The following is a 5,385-nucleotide window of genomic DNA, read 5'->3' as shown; positions in this document are numbered from 1 at the left end:
TCCATAATAACTCACATACTTTTTTGCTTTTGAAACATGTGCAGGTGGTGAAACGAGCTGGGTCTGCCACCAATTGTTAGTCCAGATGTGAGGATTGTTACCAAAAAGCAAAACCTCTGTTCTGGAGGAGTTTAATTTCAGACAGTTGTCTGACATGCAGTTCCTGATGTGATTCATGCAGTCATTGAAACTGCTTGCTGTGGAGTTGGATGATCCACTTGTGGAGACAATTATTTGTGTATAGTCCATGTATGATACTAGGTCAAACCCTTGGCTTTTTATTAGTCTGGCCAACAGGTTGACGTAAAGATTATAAAGTGTGGGACTCAGGGATAATCCTTGAGGTACCCCACACGGCAATGAGAAAGGGAGGTATACATAGTCACCTAGTATGACCCACTGAGATCATTCAGATAGAAAGGAGCCTAGCAGGGAGTGTACCTTATCCATGATCCCGATGGTGGCTAAACAGTCCATCAGCAGCCTATTATTAGCAGTGTCAAATGTTGCTGATAAATCCAACAGTATCAGGGCGGAGATCCCCCTGCCATCCAGTGTCTGTCTGAGCTCCCTTGTGGCCATGATTGGCGCCAGTTCTGTTCTTTATTGTGCACAAAAACTGAACTGCGAGGGATTCAAGATTTCGTTTTGATTGATGAAAGCAGATAGTTTTAAAATAATGGCCTTTTCCACCACCTTAGATGGGAAGGGGGGTCTGGAAATAGGTCTCTAGTTAAGTGGATCCTTGGTGTCCAGCGTGTTTTTTTTAAATAAAGGGAATTGGGCGCTTTCTTCCATTGTGATGAAAAACTCCCTGAACTGACCTTGGCGTTGAAAATCACTGTCAAGGGAAGTGCAAAGGTCTCAGGCAATAGACGTAGAATATTGGGGGGTTAGCGGTCTGCTGGAGAGCCCGATTTAATAGCTCCAATTATTTGTGATGTTTTATAGGCTGTTAAGGCCGTGAAAAATGACAAGGTGGAAGATATTACCTCTGTTGTTGGTTTTGTTTTGTTAAGTTGGGTAAGTTGGGTAAGAGTCTGTGCCTGGCCATTGGACTTTTGTAGGAAGGTATCATAGACAGCTTTGACCTTTTTTGAAAGGTGTCCGCTAAGGTATTACAGAATCCCTGGCTGGCAACAGTGTCCTGAGAGGCCATCTGGGACATCTGTTGGCCGCTCTAATTTGCTTTGTAAAATATACAGCTTTCTCCCTGACGATGAGGGTTTTATACGTCTGAAGGGATTCTTTATATTTCTTTCTTAGTGACAACATTATCGTCCAGTCTCCACTTCCTCTTGAGTCAGCGGCAAAGTTGTTTGCAATTTGAGCATGTCACTGAACCATGGTTCAGAAGGGGTGCGCCTAGAACAACAGCAATTTTTTGGTGGAGTCAAGTCTTTCATGGCTTGATCTAGCCAAAAATAATAGTTCACAACCGCTAAATCTAAGTCAGAGGACAGATTTGGAGAAGTTTTTGATAGCCGGGATACTAGCTGATTTGCCTCAATTGTATTTCAGGGTCGACTAATAAAAGATTCTCCTGACTGTTTGGAACGTGGTCTTAGTGATAGCGTGATGTTAAAAAGGTCTGCATAATGGTCAGACCAGGTCAGAGGGAGAGATTTGGTCCAGCTTGAGGATTATCAATAAAAATCCCATCCAAGCAATGGCCTGTGGTGTGCGTCGCGCCTTCATTCAGTTGGTGAGAAACTGCACTATGGTATATGGGTCTGAAATATTTTCTAGTTGAAAATTGAAATCATCTAAACACAAAAAATTGGGATGATCAGCTTTACAAGTTAGAAGATGATCAAGATTGTCAATAAAGGAGGCTTTAGGGTTGGCTGGTCTGTAAAGAAGGATACCATTAAGAGAATAATGTTTGTCTAACTCAACTTTGAAACTCATGGCTTCACGTCTTGGATTCCTAAGTAGCTTTGATGTACATGATTTAAGGTTAAATTTAAGGACGAGCGCTAAGCCTCCACCTTTCTTACCCACTCTGTTCACTTTGTGATTTTTAAAACCCGCAGGAAGAGACTGGAGTAGGTCAGGGTCAGAGGAGGCCCCTGCCCAGGTTTCTGTAACAACTCTAAATCAATCTCATGGGAATCTAAGAACTCCTGAAATAAGATAGCAATCTTAACTAATGATCTAGGGCCTCATTTATGAGAAATGACGCATCGCTGCGTGAAAGCAGCGATGCGTCACTTCTCAGTGCGCACTCTTTGCAACATACCTGAGGAGTCATATTCACTGTATTTAGACTTCATGTCGCAAGGAGTTACAGATATGTCAGTATTTCTAACGTATCTGAAGGCGCAAAGGTTACGCATTGCTGGATTGTGTCACAAAAGTGACGCAACTCCAGCAATGCATCCTTTCACATGGGGCAAGCCCCATGTGAAAGGGCCTGCGTCAATCTTACGCCGGCTGTGAGGCAGGCATAATATGTTGAGGCAACGGCGACCTAGAAGTGACGCAGTGAAATCTCATAGATTCTACAAGGCTTTTTGCGGGGGAACACCTCCCCTGCATACATTATACCTGACTCAGGTATAATGTAGCGCCGGGGTTTACAATGTAACACATCTGCTTAGATGCGTCACTTTGTAAATAGTGTGCAACAGGAGGCATGTTTTACTCCACCGATGCGTCACAAAAAGTGACGCGTCAGAAGCGCAAAACTGACGCAAGGCCTTTTAAATGAGGCCCCTAGTGTTTATCAGCACGCATGATAATGACAGTCTGTGTTTATCTTAAGAGGGTGCTCCCCTAGGGCAGTGGGGCAAAGAGAAAGTTATGGTCGCAGAGGTCGCAGTGCGTTTTGCCCTTGGCTGTACACGGGTCAAAGAGCGGGCCAGGGCATTTATTACCTGAGCTTTTAAGATCCTTCAGGGTGTCTTTGGAGTACTGCAGTGGGTATTTGAGTGGAGGGTGAACTGGAATACGACCGGCAGCATGGCTGGAGCTGAGCACAATCCGAGTGCGGATGGGCTTGGACGGGCGCCAACGGGTGCAGACGGGCTTGCCTTTGGCGTCTAATGACCGAGGGACACTGCTGCAGGGCAAATGGAACAAACTTGGAGTTCGCTCCAGCCGTCAAGCCATCTTAGCATTCATGAACCCAGAGAACCTGATGCTCAACATTTGGTTCACTGAGTTCGTCACAAGAGCGGCAAAAAGGCTCATGCAGTGGGAGTACCTGTAACCAAATCCCCACTACATAGCACCAGGTTGCTTTCCACTCAATATACAGTTAATTGTCACCCTCTTTCTGGTCTAATTGTTGGCGGCCCTGTGTGGCATACTGGCTGCTCATCTCATGGCTCAGAGTTCTGTTGCGAGTCTAGAGTTTTTTCCTCCTCATGGAGGGATTATTCTTCTTTCAAACAGAGCCCCAAAGTGAGTGGCACTGATAGTTGGACTTCTCTGGACTAGTTCCTCATCCATTTATTTTTTCAGCTGGAAGTTAAAATGTTATCTATTTTTTTAGTACTGTAGCTATTCTGTTTCCATTTCGGCATAGAAATCTAACAGAAAACACATGGTACTAGGAAAATTATGAAAAATCAGACCCGGTGCCCTCTTGGTTTTATGTAATTATGCGTTGTCAAACATTTTAACTTTTGTAACCACCGAATTGCTTTTATACATTTTATAATCTGAGTGTTTTTCTATTGTAAAGATTTTAATTAATCATACAATAAAGTTGATCTATTTCAATGTTGGACTGAAAAATTAGTTCTTATTAGGTCGTAGAAAGGTTTAACCCTTTTAGCATAATCCAAAATGTATGTTCTGCCTTAATTTAGGAATCCTAAAATGGATTGTAACCCTTTCAGAGTCATTGGAGGTTGGATCAGTGCACATTTTTCTATACAATTAGCTGCCCATCTTTTCCCTTCACTTGATAGCTCATATCCCAAAAATAGGACATTGTGCTGGGCAATTTTTGATTTTTTAAAGTAAAATTTGTAGCCCAAATTTATGAATCCCAGAGTTATCTTGTTCACCCTGTTCAAGTGTTCCAATAACTCATTGTCCATCATATAAATATCATTTACGTAGAACAATGCCTCCTCCTCACAATTGTGAAGTAACTCTGTTACTCTTGCTGAGAACAACCCAGGGCTGTTCTTATACCCTTGGGACAGTCTACAACATTGGTGTTGAATGCCTAGAGCAGAGAATGCTGTCAAAAATCTGCTTCCAAGCACTTTATTTTGACATAACAAACCATTTGAGATATCTAGTGTTGTTTTATACTTTTTTCTCACAGTGTTATTCATTAATGTGCCACTGTGCGCATTTTGTACAGCAAATGTTCATGGGCATGTGTTCAAATGTCTTTAGTCTAAAATTAGTCAGTATGAATTGTCGGTTTAATTATGGGAAACAAAGGATTATTCATGGAAGTGGTTTTTCAATCACCCCTTAGTACTCAAGCTGATCTAAGATCTCTCTCACTTGTCTCTTTGTGTCATGGTTTATTGGGTACTGCCTCTGTGGAGGAGGAGTAGATTTGAATGGGATTTCATGGTGAAGTGACTCAGCATCCCACCGTACATGATAATAGTAAAGTGTGGGAGCTAGCGCAAATGCCCAATTCAGTGCGGCTGAATTTTTAAGGGACTCTGGAAAGAGGAAGGAGAAAGCTGGTAAAATTAAATTTTCCTCTATAGGGAACTCCATAACGAACTCAGGCCGCCAATCTCTTTCAGTCAAAAGAATGTTGTTTCCATATGTCAGGTTCTCCCAAAGGAGACTTTTCACTTTCTTGGGTATGTCCACTTCCATTTAGAGCATAATTTTGTATAAAAATGTGGGACACTTACCCTTATATCTGGTGTCTCCACCGTGAAATGTTCATTCAACGCTGCTGTCACCAGAAATTCCATCATGTTCTGGCGAGCTATTGTTACTTCTGCTGCACTGACTAACATTGTCAGAGTCCATTCCTCATTCAGAAGCAGAGCCCTCAGGAGCCTAGGCATTTCTTATTTTAACGCCAACTACCTTCTTTTTAAAAAATTGAGGTTTAGTTTTGGGTTTATCTTCTTATTTGATGATGTAGTCTGAAGTGCAATGTGTCTCCTTTTTTGGCTTGACTCGCTCTTCTGATCTGTGATCTGGCTGTCCTTCCCTCTCAGAGTGTTTTGATGAACTCTGAAAGTAACGAGTGGAACGCATACCAATATCTTGATAACTGTCAGGTTTTTTATTATTACAATTTCTAAGATTGTATCTTTTTTCAGCAGGGTCCTGCTGAGGAGACCCATCCCGTGGTTGTGATGCATTCGGCTTATTATTTTTTGATTGTTTGTTATCTCATGTCTTTTTGGAAGAATCGGGTGCTTGCTTCAAGTCATCCTTTTCAGA

The sequence above is a fragment of the Lissotriton vulgaris genome, chromosome 3_1 (genome assembly GCF_964263255.1).
Source record: "Lissotriton vulgaris chromosome 3_1, aLisVul1.2, whole genome shotgun sequence".
Classification (NCBI taxonomy): Eukaryota; Metazoa; Chordata; class Amphibia; order Caudata; family Salamandridae; genus Lissotriton; species Lissotriton vulgaris.
This window is presented reverse-complemented; position numbering follows the sequence as displayed.